A 23,153-nucleotide genomic window follows, 5' to 3' on the forward strand; every position below is an offset into this window, starting at 1 on the left:
CACGTCTAACACCAACATAGCAGTCAAGGCCTCAGTTATACGTTTTGCTTCAGGATGATTGCTGTCATACTTCATCCTCCTCGCTAGGGACTGTTGGAGGGTCAATTGTTTAGTAAAAGTAGTGGTGTTCCTACTTCCTCTCTGGGATGATGAACAACTCCAAGCAGCAGCAACAGCACTAGGAGGAAGTAGTTCTTGATCTTTCCCTATTTTATTTTTATCGGAGAAAGTTTTGTCCTCCATTTATGTTGAATTGATATATACATGCGGCTAAGGCGCACACAAACACAGAAAATAATTTTTTATTTTTGTTGGACACTATTGCACTTTGTGGGTTACACCACCCTTTAAGAAATGAGCCAGCCGGACCTTTACTTATGGGACACAGGCGCACGCTTGGCACTGCTCCTTTGTTGATGCACGTGCAGCCACAGTGCACACAATTCACAAACAGAAAAAATTTTAAATTTTGTTTGGAGTGCACTTTTGGGGTTACAGCACCCTTTAACGGTCAAGCCAGCCGGCCCTTTACTTATGTGACCTTGGCGCTGCTCCTTTGTTGATGCACGTGCAGTCACAGTGCACACAATTCACAAACACAGAAAATATATTTTTTATTTTGTTTGGAGTGCACTTTGGGGGTTACAGCACCCTTTAATGGTCAAGCCAGCCGGCCCTTTATTTATGACACAGATGCAAGCTTGGCACTACTTTGTTGATGCACATGCGGCTACTGTGCACACAATTCACAAACACAGAAAATTTTATTTTTTTTTGCACTTGGGGGGAGCACCCCTGATGGACAGAGCACCCCCTGGACAACACTACAGCACCCCTTTAGGACTGAGACACTGCACAGGACTTTGGAGTGGACACAGCCCCTATGGACAACTAACTGCACAACACAGTCCAGCCAGCCCCTATGGACTTTGGAGGAGTGGACTTAGCCCCTATGGACAACAGCTGCACAGCGCAGCACAGCACAGCACAACACTACACTACACTACACTACACAGCCCAGCCAGCCCTAACTCCCACCCTCCCTCTTCACTGTCCACAGCCGAGTGAGAAAATGGTGCCGACGCGGGTACCTTATATAGGATCCAAAACCCTCATGACCCGGAAGGCGGGATGATGACATTTTGCCTCGATTTCAGATCCGAGTCAGGTGGCAAAAAGTCGACCCTGACTCGGATCGGCCTCGGATAGGGTGAGCTCGGGGGGGTTCGGATTTCAGAAATCCGAACCCGCTCACCCCTACTTTGTAAGCCACTTAAATTATATTTTCCATTTATAATCAAATACATTATTCACAGTGGTCCATTATTCTTATATTCCTATCCTCCAAACTAAATTATGTGAGAGTATTTAAATAAAAAATAAGTGCATGATATCACAAAACTGGGAGAAGTATCTTTAAGTTTTTGTACATTTAGTGAATTAGAATAATATATCAGGTCCTAGCAGTTGAGAAAACAAAGTATATCAGAAATTGCAATTAAGTGACTATTTGGATCAGTTTGACTATGAGCATGAGTTTGTAGTGTGCCATCCTGAGAGGAATGTGGAAGAGGAATACATCCTCCCGCTGCATGACCAAAGGTGGCCTTGGGAAGACAAAAATGTTCCACCACCTAAAAAATGGCACAGGCAAATAAGTGGAAAATACGCTCATATACTGTATGTGCCAATTCTGAGTAGGGAGCAAAGCATAAAAGCAAGTCACTTTGTTAATTGGCAAATCATTCTACACTGCAGGTGGGGCAGATGTAAAATGTACAGAGTGATTCCTGCCAGCAGAGGTGGTGAATAGTGCCAAAGCCAACTTCATGGCTGCAGCACTAGAAAGGGGAGAGTGGACATACGGATGAATCCAGCACAGCTCGCCCATTCCCAATAGCTGACTCAGGCAGCACACTAACCTTCAAAATATCTAAAGCCCAAAAGTCCCTTCTGGACAGCAACCATCCAGCCAGGATATTAATCCTTCCTAAGAGGCTTACAGACGCTGAGAGTGCGTCCAGCTCTGACATGCTGCAAGCTACAGGCAGTCTCCAGTAATGGCACCAAGTCAAATGGGGGAAAGAAAAGTACAGCAAAAGGAAAGGGACAAAAAACTGCAGAAAGAAAACCAGGCAGCTTTGAAAGTAACAATTTGAGTTTACAAACTATTGAAGATATATTGCATGCAATCCAGCAAAGAGGTGAATAATTGGTAGCATGCAAGCACATTACCAGAAGAAATCACAGTGAATGAACACTATACCCCTTCAGTGATTCCCAACAGCCAGCAGGAACTGGATTGCCTTACGTGAGCAAGAGCACCCCCATCTGTGTACTCCACCTCATTGCACATTCCTCAGTCAATAGACTAATTCAGCATTGAATCTATGGAATTTAAAGCAGAAAGGGGGGACGATATGATGGCTGCAGTCAGGAAACCAGCATACAGCCAATTCAGTACGTCTACCAGCTGCCGGAAGGGATAAAGGATATTGCTCTGCCCCTTCTCCAACAGAGATGTTATAGGTGTTGCATTCGCACACTACAACATGAGTAGGAGGTCTTCAGGAAATTGAGCTCAGATCGGCAGCAACAGCTGCAATGGAGGAAAACAAAATCATAAATGATCATTAATGATCATAAATCATAAATGATCATAAATGATCATAAATCATAAATGATCATAAATGATCTGTGAGATACAGTCGCAGATCACCCCCTTATTACCCAGAGTTTAGCCAACAGTGCTATAGACAGTGACATTGCTCCCACTGCCATAGGAGCATTACTTCGCCACATATAAGAGGTCATCATGGGGTAGGTTTGTAAGATCCCAGCAGGAGGCCAAAACTGAATGTGAAGCCCAGGGCTTATGCCTCTTCCAGCCTTTTCTGAACAGCAGATTGTTACTGATACATTGCTGTATATAGATTTTACAGATGGCTTTAGAATACTGCTTATTAAGAAAGTCCCTCCTGCTGTCGTGCGTAGAAAATTGGTCCATTAATGTGCAACCAGGCATAGTGCGTACATTTTTTTTCCAATTAAATTGTCCTGGATAAAACTGCTGGCTCATTCTCAAAACCTTCAATAGAGGGACTGGTAGTGTCACCATTGGGCCTGGTACCAAAGAAGACTCTGGGAAATTCAGGCTCATGAAACACCAGTCCTTCCCAGAAGAATCATTGATTTATGACATACTTGGCAAGGACCAGTGTTCTGCCCAGTATCAGTCATTTGACAGTGTGATTAACATGATTTGAGGGCAGTGTAAGGCAGCCCTTATGGCCAAGCTAGACATTGAATCAGCCTTTCACATTTTGGCACTGCATTCTGCATTCTGAGAGTTTTAAATTTGATGGACAATTTTTTGTTGATAGATGCTTGCCCATGGGTTGCATTATTGTTTGTGCATATTTCAAGACACTTAGCTCTTTTTTGCACTGGTGCCTTGAGGTACATGTGGAAGTGAGGACAACAGCCGACTACTTAGATGATTTCATAATGGCAGGTCCAGCACAGTCCGACCAATGCAAGAATATATTGGCAGAACTTGAGCCATGCTTAGAGAGTTCAGTATTGCTGTATCCCAAGAAAAAATGGAAAGACCAAAAACTGTTATCTCTTACTTGGGTATAGAAATCAACATGGTTACCAGTGGAGAACGTGGAAAAGTTGTTAGATATAGTGAGCAAATGCACAATGGTGAAGAAGGTGATGCTAGGTCAGATACTAGGCTCACTCAATTTCATTTGTAGAGTGAGCCCAGTAGAGAGAATATTTAAAAGGTGTCTGGAAAAAGCCATGAGAGTAGTGAAGAAGGTTCAGTTGATGCACTGTTGTGGCAGAAGTGGGACGTATTTAGGGCAGCAGCTCCCTACAAGCTTAACTTGCCCCTTTCTTCTTCGGCATATAGTCCAGCCAGTATAAGCAAGAGAGTTGCTCCAACCTCTCCCCGCAAGTTGCCAGTCCCCCTAATTCCATCACACCTGGTGCACAGGGCAAATATTAAACATTGTCTGTGCAGTTAACAGTGGTGTAAAACAAGCTTGGATCTTCAGTCACTCCTAAATCGCTAGATTTAATTGGGTGCATTCAACAATACATGCATCATTATTTGGTCTAATTGTATACCCTGTAGGATGTGGATGGGAGCCGGGTGAGGATCGGCAGTATAAAAGGCTCATAAGAGGGTGAATGCGATCATTAGCAAAGTCATCCATGCCTTCAGGGGGCCACTACTTTTGATGCCCGAACATTTTTTTGCTTTGTTCAGAATCAACCACTTAACCTCACATCATTAAATACATTATACAAATACAAAAGCAATTATAGAGGAAGCAATAATGTAATAGTAATGTACAGGCAAAGGTTATGCTTGTATACACTTTTAGAATTTTAAAAAATTTAATGGTTGGAAAACATTCCTTAATTTTTGTGTAGGATAAGAGTGCATTAGAAAAGTGCTCAACATTGACTCTCTGTGGTTAAATACTGAATAGAGATATGTCACCAAACATGGCAGCAGCCATGTTTTCGGGTATATAAAGTGTCTGACCTTTGGTAACATGCTGGATTAAATTAACCATTTGAACAAATAAATCATAAAATTGTAATAAACCTAAAATAGATACAATACATTTCTCATTAAATAAGTCTATAACATAAAAAGCCTCTGTTCTGTCTTCTTCGCCCCCCCATCCACTTTGTCCTGCTCCCATACTTACCATGTCACCAGTGGCCATAAGGGTCCTCGTTCTCTCTGGCTAGGTCCATCCTGTCTCCCTAGCATTGGGAGAATTATAATATAGGAATTATAATATAGATTGTAAAATTTAGAAGCCCTGCAATACTCTCCCATATACAAGAGAAGCAATAAAAATGTACATTGTGGCAAATGAAATGCCAAATGAATTATTGCTTACAAGAGCTGTTAAAAATAATAATGATAAATCCATGCTTCAAATGGACACTTAATGACTAAAGAAGTCCTTGTAAGCTGAAAATTGGCAAAGCTTTGTAAGTTATATGCACAATAGTCAACGAGCCATTGCATCCATTAGGAATACTCTAAAGGATTTGGCATTGTGTAACATCAAAACAAAAAAAATCCATTATGAATATGAAGTATTCCATTTTTAAAAAAATTGAACTTCAAATATTTATCTTGGATATATCTGTTCTGGAAATGTGACAGTGTATTTTAAACCTCTGTAGTTCAAGTATGTACAATTGGACATTATAAGAGTAATCTTAATAATATAATATCCAAACAAAATCAATCCACTATTTTAATCACTTTAAATATTTGTTTAAAATTAGAATAGAGTACGTTTTCAAAAGCAACATATGATTTACAAAAAGTAGAATTTTCTGCCATATTAAACACATAATTAAAGAGTATGCTTAAGTGCATTTTGTAAAAAATATAACTTTTTACATAGTGCCTGTGTTTTCCTTTTTCCTGGACAGCTTCCTCCATCCCTGGACTTCATTGTGATTTATGCAGTGCTGATGTGTTCTCCGGTGATCACACATTATCACTAGACAATAACTTATCATGGGTCACATCATTTGAAAGAGGTGACTTGTGTAAGTCTGTGGTGACTAGGATGAGAGAGAGAGAGTTCCTCTTTTTGGGCTTGTGAAAATGAAGTTAGCACCAGAAAGGAGCAGGCTTAATGTCCTCAAGTCCCACCCTCACCTGGGTTCAAGCAACAGCAAATTGAATCCTTACAGTGTTTATGGCAAGTCCCACTTAGCCACAAAAGGGAAAAAAATAAATAACTAAATACTGCTGCTAGAAATTAGAATTTTATTCCCATATATTACTGTATGTCCAAGAGATCTGCTGAAATTTCATATCTTTATATATATTAGATTTAAATGTGTAAGTGTGGTATTACTATATATTGGCATTAAGGTGGACATCCAAAAAATGTACACAAATAGATAAAACCATTCCACTTATAACACACAAAGCCAATTTTCAGACCGAAAAACACTAAAAATATTTTGATTTCTATAAACTATTGTTTTGATTATAATTGCAATTGTCTTACATATAAAATAATAACTGACTGACATCATATTAAGCAATTGCACCATAAAACAAATTGTTGTGTTGGAGCCATGTGATTTTACGGTGTAACTATTCTTATTGATCTAATACTGATAATGCAATCATTCATAAACTGATACAAGATAGTTTGTCATTTCTTCTAAGCAAGTAAACCTGTGTTCCTTCTTCTCTTATATGTGTATACAATAATGGCAAGGAATGCGTACTAAATTGCTAGTGCAAATTGGAAAAAAAAAGAATTGTGGCCCAGGGTAAAAGGCCATGCGCCTGGATTTATTTGTCCTATGAAAGACCTTCTTGTAAATGGCATGCTATGAACTATAACTCCAGCATGAGATGAGTCATAAGTCTCTCTTTGTTCAGTTTTAAGTGTGAAACACTTAGCAGCATGTGAAATAGGCTGAAAGCCCTTTAAAAAGTAGCTATGTCAGGACGGATATCTCAATCATACAATGTTATGTATCTTCATTAGTGCTGGAAGGTGACAGGGTTGGAAGGGCAAGAGGAACATGGCAGACTGCTTGCTGAAAACATATATAATGTACTTCTTCTTTGAAGTTTTAGATGTCTAGGACAAAGATGGATTGTCTAAATTGTGCATGCAATTAGCAGATTAAAAACTAAAGCAAATGTACTAATGTGTGATGCTGGGTTTTTACACACTTTGCTTACTGATTTTGGGTTTATGTACTGCGAAGTTTATATTGGCAAACATTTGTAGTTTAAAAAAATATATGCCTTGAAATGATGGACATTTGTGAAAAGTTTTCATTTGTTGTTCTGTTCAGGTTAATTACTCCAAAGGAGTAGATTTACTTGCCTGGAATTAATGCATTAATATCAGTTTCATAGTCGCATTCATGTAGTATTGTTCTGTTAAATTTAACCCACTGTTCTAGAATGAATAATGAAAAAGGTCCTGCTACAGCCTTCTTACAGACACTTCCCAACCGTGGTGAACATGTATATGTCATGCTTCATATGAGTAGTTATCTATTGCTAGAGTCATGGGTCACATGCATAGTTTTACAAACATCAGGGGCAAGTGCAGGATATTCCTGGGGGGGGGGGTTCTCACATATATATATATATATATAGATATATATAGATATATATATATATAGATATAGATATATATAGATATATACATATATATATATTAGGGATGAGCGGGTTCGGATTTATGAAATCCGAACCCCCCCGAGTCCCCCCCGATCCGAGTCGTATCCGAGTCAGACTCGACTTTTCCCGCTAGACTCAGATCTGAAATCGAGGCAAAACGTCATCATCCCGCTATCCAGATCTCAGGTTTTGGATTCTATAAAAGGTTCCCGCGTCAGCGCCATTTCTCACTCTGGCTGTCTACAGTGAAGAGGGAGGGTGGGAGCTAGGGCTGGCTGGGCTGTGTTGTGCTGCTGTTGTCCATAGGGGTTGTGTCCACTCAGTCCATAGGGGGCTGACTGGGCTGTGTTGTGCTGCTGTTGTCCATAGGGGCTAGCTAGGCTGTGTTGTGCTGCTGTCATAGGGGCTGGCTGGGCTGTGATGTGCAGTCAGTTGTCCATAGGGGCTGTGTCCACTCCAAAGTCTATAGGGGCTGGCTGGATTGTGTTGTGCAGTGTCCCATAAAGGCTGTAGTCCTAGAGGGGTTATGTAGTGTTGTCCAGGGGGTGATCTGTGCATCAGGGGTGCTCCCCCAAAGTGCACTTAAAAAAATAATTTTTTTTCTTCTGTGTTTGTGAATTGTGTGTGCAGTAGCTGCACGTGCATCAACAAAGCAGTGCCAAGCGTGTGCCTGTGTCCCATAAGTAAAGGGTCGGCTGGCTTGTCCGTTAAAGGGTGCTGTAACCCCCAGAGTGCACTCCAAACAAAATAAAAATAATTTTTTGTGTTTATGAATTGTGTGCACTGTACGTGCACCCTCAAAGCAGCAGTGCCAAGCGTGCGTATGTCTGTTAGAGGGTGGTGTAACCCCCAAAGTGCGCTCCACAAAAAATAAAAAATTCTTTTTTTTTCTATCTTTGTGAATTGTGTGGGCTGTAGCCGCGCCTGCATCCTCAAAGCAGCAACGACAAGCATGCACCCTGTTAAAGGGTGGTGTAACCCCCAAAGTACTCTCCAACAAAGAAAATAATCTTCTTTTTTTCTGTTTGTGTGTGAAATGTATGCGCAGTAGCCACACCTGCATCCTCAAAGCAGCAGCGACAGGCACGCATCTGTCTATTAAAGGCTGGTGTAACCCCCAAAGTGTGCTCCACAAAAAATAAAAAATAATTTTCGGTGTTTGTGAATTGTGTGCACTGTGGCTGCACGTGCATCAACAAAGGAGCAGCGCCAAGCATGCACCTGTGTCCCATAAGTAAAGGGCCAGCTGGCTCATCTCTTAAAGGGTGGTGTAACCCACAAAGTGCACTAGTCTCCAACAAAAATAAAAAATTATTTTCTGTGTTTGTTTGCGCCTTAGCCACACTTATATATCAATATAACATAAATGGAGGACCAAACTTTCTCCGATAAAAATAAAATATTGAAAGATCAAGAACCACTTCCTCCTAGTGCTGAAGCTGCTGCCACTAGTCATGACATAGACTATAACATGCCATCAACGTCGTCTGCCAAGCCAATGCCCAATATCATAGTAGAGGGCATATACAATCCCAAATGACAAAGGCCCTCATTCAGAGCTGCTCGTTAACAGCAGTACGCTCATTGCGTTCCGATGTTGAGAAACCGCGCATGCGCCGGTGTAACACTGCGCATGTGCGTATGGCAGATTGCAAGTTTTTTTTCACTCGTTCGGCAAATTGTGAACAGGAAGTGACATGTCAAATGTGATTGACAGAACAGGCCGTTTTTGGGCGGTCACGGGGGTGAAGATGGAAAAACGCAGGTGTGGCGAGGCATTTTTGGGGCGTACATAAATTAGCTCATGCGAACGTCCAATGTGTTCGTACCAACTCATATGTCACTGGCTGATCGTCTTTCCGTTCAAACTGCTCGCACAGCTTAGGGTCTGGATTACTCGACCACAATGGCGATGGCCTTGTCCTTTTGCCCGGGCCTCCGCGATGTTTCATCGATTTATCACGGCTTGTCAGATAAACAATCAACTTTGGATTGAAAACCAGCTTGTTTTTTTTTTTTTTATTTCACTTTGTAATAGCACAAAACCGTACGCAGCTGAAAATCTCGGCTGCTAATTTCAGGATTACACAATCAATTAGCGTTTGTTGGTAGTAATGTTTTTTACAAATTGGTTAGTATTTTTGCATTTTGTAACAATATTGTATTCATCTTTGTGTGTATTGTAACCTTTTGCCTTTTTTTTTTTTTTTGGTAACATTTATTCCAAAGTGTTTTTTAAAGTAACATTTTGTTTTAACCCTTGATTTTTTGTAAGTCCCAAACTCCGATTTCGTTTTTACCTTGTGTGCCAGAATTAACTATAAAACAATTGTCAATTAATGTCACAATACAGTTGAGAACAATTTGTAGGTTTTATTTGCCAAACACATTTTTAAACAAATCATGTGCGTTGTCATGTACATTTTTGGGGTCCTTGTTACCCACTAATATTGGACACATATTTTTGTATTAAATGATATTTTTTGCACACAAACGAAAGAAAAATTAAAAACAATTCACAAGAAAGGAGAGGGAAGTTTTGGCCAGAAAGGAATATGGGGCAAGCACAGAAGGTGTGTGGGCAAAGTAGCCAGTGCTGTCATCATTTCTTTCCCCATTTGGCTGGGGTAGGGTGGGCGCTAGACCGGCTCCGGGATGTCTTCTGGATGGCCTGTCCAGAGGCAGATGTTGTGGCCTCTGGACTAGGCACAGGGCTAGGCACATTTGGAGGAATGGCTGTTGTTGTGCCAGAGGTGGAGGATCCTGATGTTCCGGCAGGAAGGGAGGTCGGCTCCACCATGTGCTGACGAATGAGCTGCTCCAGGGCATTGGCGATTCGGATGTTGGCCCTGGTATTTTCAGCCAGGGCCTGAGCAATGGTCTCGTTGGCCGCCGCATTTTGCTCCAGGGCCTCAGCCACCCGTACCAGACTGGCGTCCATCCTCTGCAGAATCTCCGTATGGGAATCTGATTTAAAATTGAGTTCTGTGAGGAGTGCCACTGCCTGGAGGGGGATTGCCCAGGACTGGCTTCTGCAGGGTCCTCAGCCGGATGTACTGGTTCCTCCCCTGCAGAGCCAGCAGAAATTATGCGGCCAAGGCTCCCCTCTGGAGCAGACTCATCCGCCTGTGTCTCTGTGAGAAAAAAGAGAAAAGAGGAACATTACAATCTACATATTGCCACAATAACATTTCAGAGTTGGTTACATCACAACATTTACCTGGGACAACATGAGGAGCCGCAAAGTCTGGCATGTCCGTATCCATTTTGGACACGCCAAACACTTCCACATCCTGCACACACCCCTGTGCCAGCTCTTCCAAATCATTAAACTCCAATGACACAGGGGTGGGACCCCCACCTGTTCCCCTTGCATGCCTAGCCCTGTCCGCCATTTTTTGTTTCAGGCGATATTTGAAGTCTTGCCATCTGTGGGTGAAAAAGTAACCATTATTCCTGCATTTTGTCTTTTTTTGGTTTTAGGGGGGTCAAGTTTTTACTTACCGCCGTTTGACATCCTGGGCTAGACGGACATAATCACCCACCCTATTGACAGCACTGGCTATCTCCTCCCACATTTTCCACTTCTGGCTTACACCCATATTCCTGTCTGCCTGTGGCAGGATGTCCACACACTTCTGAACCAAAACCTCCATCTCCTTTCTTGTGAATTGTGGCTGCCTTTTCTTTTTCCCTGCTTTGCCCGGAATACTGGGCCCAGCAGCCTCTTCCATGTCATCCTCCTCACCTATTTTTTAAAACATTGAGAAATTGTAGTGTGCAAACTTTCACTATATTATGTTTCAAAATAATCCTTGTTTGGAAATGCCTGAAAAACTTACCGGCCGCCTCTTGGCCATTGTTTGGCTGGTCTGTAGCCATTTCTTTTTGCAAAACAAGAAATACACCAGACCGTTTTTTTTGGGTTCGTGACGTATTTATACATGCGTCCTTATTTTTCGTCTGCATCATTGATTGTGCGTTCCTATGATCCCTCCTTAATTTGAGCGGAAAAATAAACACTATTTATGGCTTTGACCGTCTCGAGTCTAGGTGGCGGGTGTTGGTTGTTGGAGGATACGTTGGTCGGAGTGGATTGTTGGCGGGAATTGTATTTGGCGGTGTTTGGCGTTTTTTTCTGTGTGTTTTTTTGGAGTTTATCTTTCCGTTCGCTTTTTTTGGTGTGGTTCTTTTATTTGTCGTGTCTTTTTTTGGTAAGTTTTTGGCCGTCTTCCTTTTGTTCAATTTGGCTATCCTTCTTTTTTTTATATTTTGTGCTCTAATTTTTATTCAATTATCCTTTGGTAGGTTTCTATTGGCTCTGCCCCAACGACCTTTTTCTCCGGTGACTTATATATCCTGTATTGGTAAGTTTGGATTTTCACTTGTTTATTAAATGTTCATGTCATTTTTTTAGCAACTTTTGTTCACCTTACAGTTTTTACCTTTGGTTTTGTGATTCCTAAATGTCTGAACTAATTAGCGCATTTTTGTCTGCTTCTTTTCTGTATTGTAATTGCGAACTAATTAGCGCATTTTTGTCTGCTTCTTTTCTGTATTGTAATTGCGAACTAATTAGCGCATTTTTGTCTGCTTCTTTTCTGTATTGTAATTGCGAACTAATTAGCGCATTTTTGTCTGCTTCTTTTCTGTAGTTAAATTGGTTGAGATTTACCGTTAGCAATCTTGTTTGTTTTTTGGGTCCCAAATTGTGGTAGTCTGCGCACTGTCATTTTGCTCTTTGGAGAAATGTGTGTTTATCCCCTTTTATGTTTTGTATTTTACCCAATTTTGAATCCTAAATGGCCACCCAAAATTTTTGCATTGTTCGCTTTTTTATTTTTTTAGGCTTGGTAAATCATGACAATACCCCGGCATGTAAATATCATTGGATTGTATCGTAAAGATAAGTATTTTTGTTTTATTTTTGGGGCAAACAAACCTTACATTCAATTCTTGCCATTTCAGGTTGATCTTGGTTGGATTGTTGTTGCCATGCTCCCGGAAGCCGACTAACCTCAATCTCGTCCCAGGCGTAGGCATCATAGGCATGCAAGGCCCCAGATATATCGAACACGTGTCACCCTTTTTGGAATGCCCGATGATGAGGTGTTAAGACGCTACCGTCTTCCGCCCCAAATCATCATAGACACTCTCTCATTAATAGAGAGTGATCTTGAGCAGCAAATTGACAGTCCTACAGCAATACCACCATTTACGCAATTTATGGCGGTGTTACATTTCTGTGCCTCAGGATCGTTTCAAACAACGGTGGGAATAGTTGCGGGAATCTCCCAATCCTCCTTTTCCAGGATCCTGAGGGCAGTGATGGAGGCCCTTTTCAAGCACCTCCATCATTTTATTAAAATGCCTTTGGATATGGGTGCCCTTAGTGTGGCCAAGGCCAATTTTTACCAAATAGTGTGTTTTAAACCCCCAGGAGAAAGTCTGCAGTGTAGCAGGCTTGAGTTTCGGCTTTTTGAAAAGCCGGTTTGGGACCTGGGGGTTGTGGGTGAGAGGAGAGGGAGGGCTCCACCCATGGCCACTCCAGGTTTTGGTTCTCGCAGCCTGGTAACAGGCTTGTTAGGGTTCCCACCTGAGAGTGGCCAATATAAGCCTTGTGTGTTTAGGGCTGAGTGTCTCACCTGGGAGAGCAGGCAGGGAGTTTGCTCAGAGACACTTGAAAACCTAACTGTGAGTGTTGTGCTGTGCCTTTGTTTCTGGTGAGGGCATTAGGCCCTGCCAGGTTCTGGTAGTGAGGGAACCACCTGTGAAGTTAGTGCCCCGACAGGGCTAAGATTTATGTTTATGTTTTCTTTATGTTATTTCTGACATTGTACAATAAAGACTGGCGCCGACCAGCTTGTACTCGCATCCAGACTGGTGTGCTGCTTCACTGCTGCTGTGTGTGTGTGTAAGGAAGGAGATCTCTACCCAGGAGAGGGACCCCTAATCTGACTGTGTCACAGTACAAAGAATAAACAGGCCATACATGAAAACATGCACATGCAGATATGAGTACAAAGAATAAACAGGCCATACATGAAAACATGCACATGCAGATATGAATACAAAGAATAAACAGGCCATACATGAAAACATGCACATGCAGATATGAGTACAAAGAATAAACAGGCCATACATGAAAACATGCACATGCAGATATGAGTACGAAGAATAAACAGGCCATACATGAAAACATGCACATGCAGATATGAGTACAAAGAATAAACAGGCCATACATGAAAACATGCACATGCAGATATGAGTACAAAGAATAAACACGCCATACATGAAAACATGCACATGCAGATATGAGTACAAAGAATAAACAGGCCATACATGAAAACATGCACACGCAGTTAGGGCCACAAAGATAAACACGAATAACAAAGTCAAATAAACTTACTTTCCTCTATCTGCATGCAAAAGCATGCCAGCAAGCGGGGCGTCCGCCGTTGAAGGTCGGACCACCTGCGCTCCAGCTGGCCGATCTGGCGGCGTGAGCCGAAGGAACGCAGGCATCTACGTACCTCCGCATATGCGGAACGCTTTTCACGATTGGTGATGGGGGGAGGCTGGCTGGTGATCCGCCTGTCCATCACCTCGGTTAAGACCATGAGCTCGCGCTTGGTGAATGCCGAGGCTCTCATGATGGCAATGGTGTATTTTTAATGAAACAATTTTAATAAAGACCTGAAAATAATTTTGATTGGCTAATGTATTTGGGTAATTAACAGGACCAATTCTATTGGTTAGTGTATGAGTCATGTGTTCAACAGGGCCACAAATCTATTGAGAGTTATGATAGGCTTGATGCAGTGACATGCGTAAGCTAATTTAAATAAAGAAATTAACCCAGTCAAATATGTGTGGGGAAAAACACAGAAAACAAATGGATAATTGCATCAAACATGTATTTTGACAAATAAAAGCGAATGTTTAAGCCGTACGTATTCTGCGGGTAAACACAAACACGGACAAGAGTAAAGTTTATTGAATGTCAAAAAAAATAAAAAATAAACTTGTGACGAGCAATTAAGCTCATTGATATATTGATTGCCATGATACGATTGAGGGAGGTAGGCAGAATAAACGAGCAGGTAATCGGAATCTGACAGGCCCACTTCCGGTTTGTACTTGTGCGTGCGTTCCCTGCAAGCCACATTGGGGATGTACGCTCGCTATTTGGCTCGCTCGTTAGGTAGAGGAGGGGTCAGTAGACTTTGGGGTGGAATTTTAGGTGCGTTCGAAATTACGAGCGAGCGCTTAAATTAACATATTTCGGTACGTACGCCGAACGTACGAACGGCCACTTGCGTCCGTGTCTGAATGAGGGCCAAAGTTCAGGAAAATGACTTTAAAAAAAACATTTAAATCATCTGAGGAGAAACGTAAACTTGTCAATATGCCATTTACGACACGGAGTGGCAAGGTACGTCTAAGGTCTTTCCCTATGTTCATGACTAGTGGTTCAGCTTCACATGACGATGGAAGCCCTCCTCCCGCTAAAAAAATCAAACTAGTTAAGCTGGCAAAAGCACAGTGAAGAACTGTGCGTTCTAAGAAGATATCACAAATCCCCAAGGAGAGTCCAAGTGTGGTGGCGGTTGCGATGCCTGACCTCCCCAGCACTGGACGGGAAGAGGTGGCTCTTTCCACCATTTGCACGCCCTCTGCAACTGCTGAAAGGAGCACCCACAGTCCACTTGCTGATATGCAAATTGAAGATGTCACTGTTGAAGTACAACAGGATGAGGATACTGGTGTAGCTGGCACTGAGGAGGAAGTTGGCGAGGAGGATTCTGATGTGGTTTGTTTAAATCAGGCTCCGGGTGAGACAGTTGTTGTCCGTGGGATGAAAAAGCCCATCATGGTCATGCCTGGGCAGAAGACCAAACATTCCACCTCTTTGGTCTGGCAATATTTCTATCCAAATCCGGACAACAACTGTCTTGCCATATGTACCATATGTAAAGGTGAAATAAGAAGGGGTAGGGATGTTAACCACCTAGGAACATCCTCCCTTATACGTCACCTGCAGCGCATTCATAAAAAGTTACTGTCAAGTTCCAAAACTTTGGCTAAGACCGTAAGCAGTCCAGGGACACCTAAATCCCTTTGTCCTGTTGTAACCAAGGGCCCGCAAACCACACCGTCAACTCCCTCCTCGTCAATTTCTTCCTTAGTCAGGATCGGAAGTAGTCCTGCAGGCCATGTCACTGGCATGACTGACTCTCCTATCCGGGATTCCTACGGAGGATCCTGCATTGCTACGCCTACTGCTGCCGCTGCTGCTGTTGCTGCTGGGAGTCGTTCATCATCCCAAAGAGGAAGTAGGAACACCACTACTTTTACTAAACAATTGACCCTCCAACAGTCCTTAGCGAGGAGGATGAAGTACGACAGCAGTCATCCTGAAGCAAAACATATAACTGAGGCCTTGACTGCTATGTTGGTGCTAGACGTGCATCCGGTATCCGCTATTAGTGCAGTGGGATTTAGACAATTGATGGAGGTAGTGTGTCCCCAGTTCCAAATCCCGTCTATATTCCACTTCACTAGGCAGGCAATACCGAGACTGTACAGAAACATCAGAAAAAGTGTCCTCAGTGTCCTGAAAATTGCGGTTGTACCCAATGTCCACTTAATCACGGACAAGTGGACAAGTGGAACAGGGCAGACTAAGGACTATATGACTGTGACAACCCACTGGGTAGAGGTATCACCTTACGCAGCAACAACAGCAGCGTCACCAGTAGCAGCATCTCAGAAACGCCAGCTCGTTCCAAGGCAGGCTACACTGTGTATCACCGGTTTCAGTAAGAGGCACACCACCAGCAACCTCTTAGAGAAACTGAGGGAAATCATCGCCCAGTGGCTTACCCCACTTAGACTCTCCTGGGGATTTGTGATATCTGACAATGCCACCAATATTGTGCGGGCATTACATCTGGGCAAATTCCAGCACGTCCCATGTTTTGCTCACACAATAAATTTGGTGGTGCAGAATCTTCTGCATGCCCCTGTAGCTTTTCAGGAGACGCTTTGGGTGGCCCGAAAAATTTCTGGCCACTTTCGCCATTCAGCAACTGCGTGCCGAAGACTGGAGCGCTAGCAAACACTCTTGAACCTGCCCCGCCATCACCTGAAGCAAGAAGTGAATGCAAGTGCTGCAAAAACTAGTGTATAATAATGTATACAATTATTGAGATTAGATATGTATACAGTAATTACAAAAGGTGAATTAACTGGGCATATACAATTCATGAACTACATATATTTTTCATCCATATACTGTAAGCAGTGGAGTTCAGGAATTGCATAAAAAATTGTAGTACAGAAGCAAAGCAACATAGATGTTCAGAGTCTGAATTTGCCAGAGATTCATACAGTGCCTATAATACAGTAGAGATTTGAGCTGACCCTCATGTTTTGGTTTTGGATCTAGATTCATCTTCATGTTTTGGTTTTGCAAAACCACCCTCAAATGTTTTTTTTTTGGATCTGTTTTTTTCTTTTTTTTTAAATTATAACATTTTTAAAAACAGCTAAAATCATGTAATACTTGCATTCAAAACACAAAATTCGGATTTCAAATCTGAATTCCGGACCGCTGGAAATTCAGAACTTTGATTAGTCCGGATTTACGAAATTCGTGTGGATTCAGATTTCTAGAGAACCGAAACGCACATCTCTATACAGTAGTGAAACATCTTGGTATACTTGAAGATAATCTTTACTTGTTTGAAAGACTTCCTTTTAAATATACATAATAAAAAATTGCAGATTCTGTAAATTTAAATAACCTGGTGATAAAAGCACAAAGAGGAGTATTTATTAAAGTATTTTTGTATTTTGTATTTTTGAAAATAGCAGTTTTCTGAGGATTTCCTCAAAAGAACGTGGGTTATTTAGCAAGCGAGTACTGCATCAGATATAAGAGATATCTGCGGTGGTACCTCTGTTCCCAAATGCAGAAGCATTATACATAGTTTTTTAGGGTACTGCGAAAAAGCACAATTTAATAAGCCTGGCCCCAAAAGCTAACTAGCTAATGCCATCTTTAAATGGTCCAAACCATAGTGGCCTATAGGCTACAATGTTGCATTAGGCACACCTGTAGAGAGCCGGCCCAGGCCCCAGGACTCATGGGGGCATGGCCTAATCATGGGAGACGTGGCCACGCCACCCTTATAAAAATGTAAAAAATGATTTGCAGCACTGCACGCTGAAGAGAAGAGGGTCCTTGAGCCCCTCAGCCTGGGGCAAATCCAGGGGGGAGGGGTCGTGATCAGAGGCATAGCATCAGCCTCCCTGGATCCATTGCAGCCCAGCACACAAGCAGGGTGTGCTGGGCTGCAAAGATACAAGTTGGAGAAAGATAAAAGGGAGAGAGGTTGGTGGTGGACATTGGCCTTTGCTGGGACCCTCCATCAAGCCTGGGCTCAGATAATTAGTACATGCTCCTCCCTCCTCTCAGCATCCCTGGCATTAGGCACATGAACATTGGGCAAGCCAGGCCCGAACCTGGCAGAGTAGTAATTGCATAACCCAGGGGTACTCAGAACATGTCCCAACAGCTGGAGGGATGCATGTTGAATTTCCCTGTCATAAGTTATCACTTTACTTTTTCAATTCAGCATTTTGGCTCTTTCAGAACAACTCTCCCAGTCAAAAATTATTTTCAAGCCCAAAGTCTGTTATCTACAGAGTAGCAATGCAAAATGTATGCTGATTTAATTCCTTATAACAACAAACTTAAAATCATGATGCTGAAAATATAATCAATTTCAAATTGAATAACACTATGATCTCAATTCAATTAGACGTGACTACAGTATGTCGTGTCCATGAGTAAGTGCACATTTTTGATGCACTTATGGTACCACTGGACTCATGGATTTTTGTATACAGCCCCATAGGGCTGTGTTAAAAAATCCACGAGTCCGGTGTGAGATTGGGCAGTGAGGGTGGTGAGTTCTGGTGACGTTCCCGATGTTTCTATGCCATTACAACGGTGAATCGCCCCCTCACGCCTAACTAAATAGACACCTAAATGTAAGGACCAGAATACATTTGTAAGCCTGCACTTTGATATATCAAATTAAATTATTTGAAATGTGAAAATTCAGCAATGAAGCCAATTACTATAATATAATTTTATCTAATTAATATTCAACTAGAATATCCATTTAAAAAAGTGATTACTGTTAAAATTTGAGATTTCACCACAATCTGATTATTGAATCACTGATAATCACTAGATCCCAAGTTAAAGGAAAATAAATGATGCGTAAATTATTTGTAATATATATATATAGTTGTGGACTTCACAGTGATTTTAAATCCAATATAGACAAAAGTTATAATGATTCAAATTTGGTTGTAAAGCATTTTATATAGTTGCCTATTTTAAATGATAACAATCAAAGTTCCAATAATTGTTACATATTAGAGCTGACAGTCCGTGAAGTTTTCCTAATTTGTAAATATAATTACAATACATGAGTAAAAACCAAAAATGTAATTAAATAATCTTGAAAATACAGACAAAAGGAAGCCCTGATGCAATTTGCACAGGTTTCTGCATTTCATTGACATTGAGTATTGTGGGGAATTTTTAAATGCATTCTAATTGTGCTATATGTCCATAGCTTAAACCCCTAGAGAAGGTATTGGATAAAGTGAAACATATTTTCCTCTTGATAATTATACACATTTATGGTTAATGTTGAGCACAGTTCCTTACCTTGTATTTCAGAATTTGCATACAATTTTGTTCATGTCCATATTGCATTGGCCTTGACTTTATTGCAACTGCTGTATATAGCTTGAACTGTCAAACTTATGACCATGCCAGAAAGTTTAGCACAGTGGTCCCAAACTGTGCACCGTGGCACCCTGGGGTGCCTCGGGACACTTGCAGTGGTGCCTCAGGTTGATGGTCCAGCACCAAATCAAAATATTTCTGGTCAATGTATTGTAAATATGTGGAGAAGCAGAAGTGTAAACCTGTCCATCACCACATAACCAAACCTAAGGATGACAGATAAACACAATTTACTTTACTTTGCTAATTTTTTTTATGAATCTCTCAAAATCAGACTTAAACTTAGGGGTGTCGTAAAAACAATGCTGTTACTCTAGGGCGCAGTGATTAAAAAAAGTTTGGGAACCACTGGTCTAGCAAATTACTATTCAACATTATTTTATTTTAAAGTTTTCTAACTTCATTGAGTTGTCTTCTAGTTTTACCGCCATTAAGGTATTAGGGGTAAATAAGAAGACAATTGAGCACTATGTACAGTACTTCAGTGTCATTTATTTTAAAGGCACATTCTAAATTTAAATATATTGCTTTATATAGTGCTCTATGCTTTCAATTTCAAATCCACAATAAAAATACAACTGAGGCTCTATACCTGAAAAACAGAGAGCGCTGTTCAGTTGATTGAGATTCAATTATTATTCTTTTTAATAATATGACATTAAATAACTCTAATTCATGCATAAACATAGAATTGCACAAATTAATACACATAACAAACAATATACATAAAAAAATGACAATCCTTGATTTTTGTAAAATACAATAATTCATATTCTGTAGGTATTAAAGTATAATCAAAATTCTATGGACAGATAAAAACTTCCTTTTCCTACTAGCAGCAAACAAAATAGCTTATATCCCAGGGAGCAGTTTTGTATTCCAAAATTCAGTGCACAATTGTTACTTGTGAGTATGTAAGTTTGTATCCACCAACAGCTAGCAATATTTCTTTTATAGCTGGTTAGTATACCTGAAGCAGATAACAAAGTAGCTTTTTATGGGAAGCAATTTAGTAGATTTATAATGTCCCAAAAAATGACAAACAGTTCATCCCTTTATAGATGGTTAGTACAGCTTAAGAAGCAGTTAGTAAGCGCTTCTTAAGGTTTAGTAATGTTAGTATTAGCACTGTGTAACAAGCAGCTTTTAAAAATCAAGGTCAGCACATATCTCTATTTAAAGTAAATATAACATTTATAGAGCATTTTAAGACTTGAAGAATGATGGGTAGTCAGATTGAGCATGTGAGTAAGTTCCATAAGTGGGGAGTAGTATGTGAGGAGTCTTGGATGTGGAAATGTGAAGACATAATCAATGGGGAGTTTAATGGAGCTGATAAGTTCACCAAGGGATGAGGTGTACAGTGAGAAGAGAAGATGGTCATTGAAGGACCTTTGGGAAATCTTGCTGGGTAGAGGGAGAGAAGTTTAAGAGAAGTCATGAGTAGAGACAAAAAAGGAGTGATTGGAATGGTAGAGACTACAGTGTCACAGAGGCCAACTGAGGAAAGGTTATTATAACCCTTGTTATAAAAGGTTCAGAAGGATGGGCAAGGGGATATGACACATATTTGTTAGAGAGAAGATAATTTGTGACCTAAGTAATGACAGATAAAGTGGAGTAAAGGAGAAACCAACGCCAGTTTGTAGAAAATCAAGGAGGAAATAAGTGTAAATGAAGCTGGTGAGATAGTTGTAGATAAGCCACATGGAAAGCATGGAGACAAAGGGAAAGAAAAAGATCAGGAAGTAGTTTGAGGAAGAGGCAGGATGGATGTGTCATAACTATGTTTTAAGGTGAAGGGCAAAGTAACAAGAGAGTGTGTCACAGTGAGAGGGGCAGAGAGATGTATGGAATGGGGCAGCATTGACAGATCTATGGGCTAGAGAGGGTAGTAAGGACTGTGGAGAGCACAAAAAGAGGGTTGTCACATCATTAGAATCCTGTTAATTTGAGTTGGAGCCCTTAGGGATAGCTATATGTTCTGGAGTGCAAACATAGCTACAGTAAATAGCATAATTATACAGTTCCTCATGCAGTCCACAGGAGGTAATGGAGACTGATGTTGCAGGATAATATGGGACAGGCAATGAGACTAGGTGCAGGTTATCAAGATAACTCGGGGTAGTTGTATATTGTTAAATCTGGAACAGATTATAATAATTTGCTGGATTTCGGTGGTGGTAAGCCAACTACTACAGGCTGTTGCAGATACTGGATCTGGATGGTATAGCACAATGGAGTAGGCTGCAGGAACTGAAGAATAAGGTGCCAAGAAGCACAATTAAGTGAGGATGCTGGAAATACTCAAACTGGGTGCTGTAGCATAATAAAAGCAGGCTACAGGAATGTATCAGGGCTAAGCAATACTGAGCAGGTAGCTGGAACAAGAGCTGCATGTTGTTAAGCAATTACTGGAGCTGGTAATAGGAATGGATGCAAAATGCTTTGAGGCAAATGCTGAAGCTTGTAACTGGAACAGATGCAGAATGCTATTAAGCAAATGCTGGAGCTGGTAACTGGAACAGAATGCAGCATAGCAAAACAGAACCAGGAGCCAGGGTACGATAGGGAGAAAACTTGTTCTGGCAATGAGTAGTCAGTAGTTCCTGGTTTAAATAGGGCACCCTTAGAATGAATAGGCTGTATGAATCATGTGACCAGAGTTGCTGGAGACTGGTTTGTCAGAGCGGATCATGTGATACTGTTCAAAATGGCAGTGCCGTTGCTGAAGAACAGCAGGAACTACATGATTACAGATGAGTGCCCACAGGTATCAGGGATGCTGAAGGAGGCCAGCGAGGACATGGATGGCAGTAATATTGGGGGGGGACAAAGAGAGCCATGAAAAAAGCAATGGAGAATCTATGGTTGGAGTGGGTAGTGGAGGTGCAATGATAAATATATTTATAAAGAAATAGATCTCAGACTGCACATTCTGGACATATATATAGAATTGGAGGAGCTACCTGTGGAGACAATTGATATATACACAAAGAAAAAATACAGGTGCACAACTCCAAATTAACTGATTATATATAAATAAATAAATTTTGCAGTAAATACAATAGAGGTTTTTGGCATAATCTTGGCCAAGCTTATGGGCCTGCCCACCATATCCGGGTAACCTCTTGTCGGGCAGGTCCCTAACATACTAAGGCTCAAATCCAGAGCGCAGGACACCCCCAAACTAGCCCAGCCAATCCACCCCAAAGCACCGCTCTAATAAGAAAAGTGAAGTGTTAAGAGCAGCCGCTGGCCGCATATAATGCATAAAAATAAAAAAGTGAAATACATAAATATATATAAAGGAAACAGACAGTGAAGTATTAAAATGTGTTAAAGGAAAATGTGTTATACTGCGGTGCCCTGAAGCAGATCAGCAAAGCAATCTAGGGGGACCCACACCCCAAAAATGAACCAAAGCTGCACTACACAGTCTAAAAATTAGCAGGACTTACCTATTATTGTGCCTCTGACTGGTGTGCATATTACATTGCCAGACTCCATGCTGTAACCAATGTAGTAGAAGTGCTAGTCTGAGTGGGAAGTGGCTCAGGCTTCCCAGGTGTGCAAATCAATGCACTAATTAGTTTACAAAGAAATAGATCTCAGACTGCACATTCTGGACATATATATAGAATTGGAGGTGCTACCTGTGGAGACCATTGATATATACACAAAGAAAAAATACAGGTGCACAACTCCAAATTAACTGATTATATATAAATAAATACATTTTGCAGTAAATACAATAGAGGTTTTTGGCATAATCTTGGCCAAGCTTATGGGCCTGCCAACCATATCCGGGTAACCTCTTGTCGGGCAGGTCCCTAACATACTAAGGCTCAAATCCAGAGCACAGGACACCCCCAAACTAGCCCAGCCAATCCACCCCAAAGCACCGCTCTAATAAGAAAAGTGAAGTGTTAAGAGCAGCCGCTGGCCGCTGGCCGCATATAAAGCATAAAAATAAAAAAGTGAAATACATATATATATATATATATATATATATATATAAAGGAAACAGACAGTGAAGTACGGTGAGGTGAACAAGCCTGTACCAAGGCGAAACGCGCGTCCTCGCTCATTCCATCTGCTACACGACATGTG

This window comes from Taudactylus pleione, unplaced genomic scaffold, assembly GCF_031769625.1.
Source record: "Taudactylus pleione unplaced genomic scaffold, aTauple2 ptg000086l, whole genome shotgun sequence".
NCBI lineage: Eukaryota > Metazoa > Chordata > Amphibia > Anura > Myobatrachidae > Taudactylus > Taudactylus pleione.